The sequence below is a fragment of the Frankliniella occidentalis genome, unplaced genomic scaffold, assembly GCF_000697945.3.
Source record: "Frankliniella occidentalis isolate FOCC.00 unplaced genomic scaffold, Focc_3.1 Scaffold412, whole genome shotgun sequence".
Taxonomy (NCBI): domain Eukaryota; kingdom Metazoa; phylum Arthropoda; class Insecta; order Thysanoptera; family Thripidae; genus Frankliniella; species Frankliniella occidentalis.
In genome coordinates, this window is record NW_026267533.1 from 10241 (window position 1) to 10770 (window position 530).

A 530-nucleotide genomic window follows, 5' to 3' on the forward strand; every position below is an offset into this window, starting at 1 on the left:
TGAATTGTTCCATTCCGGTTATTGTTGTAGGAGGTTAGTGTTCTCCTGTGGCTCAATGTTATTTCCACGCACAATTAAGTTGTAAGTTATTTTTTTAGGACGAGTAAATGATGCCCGTGATCTAAATAACTTGGCTCACTGCCAGCTTCGTCAAAAAGATGTGAATGGGTACACTCCTCCAATCCATGCAGTATGTTAAATACTGTTGTAGGTCCTAATGCAAATGGGTGAACTGCCAGTCGTGTTTTATCACATATCATATATTTTACTCTATGTTATTCTAGTAGAACAGAAAACTTTATTACTTTCTGGTTGGGGTGCCAACCGAGTGGTACTATTTGCGTAATCCCCCAATCAATCAATGTGCGTTGCAGATAATTTGCAGCTGCCCCATCATACTTGATGCTTATTAGTTATATGTAATTAATAGTAGATGAGCGCTAAAAGTACCGTTTATTATGATTGCAGGAACTCGGCCCAGAAATGTTCTTGACATGAGCAAGAGAAGTCTATGGAGTCATTTTACCCAA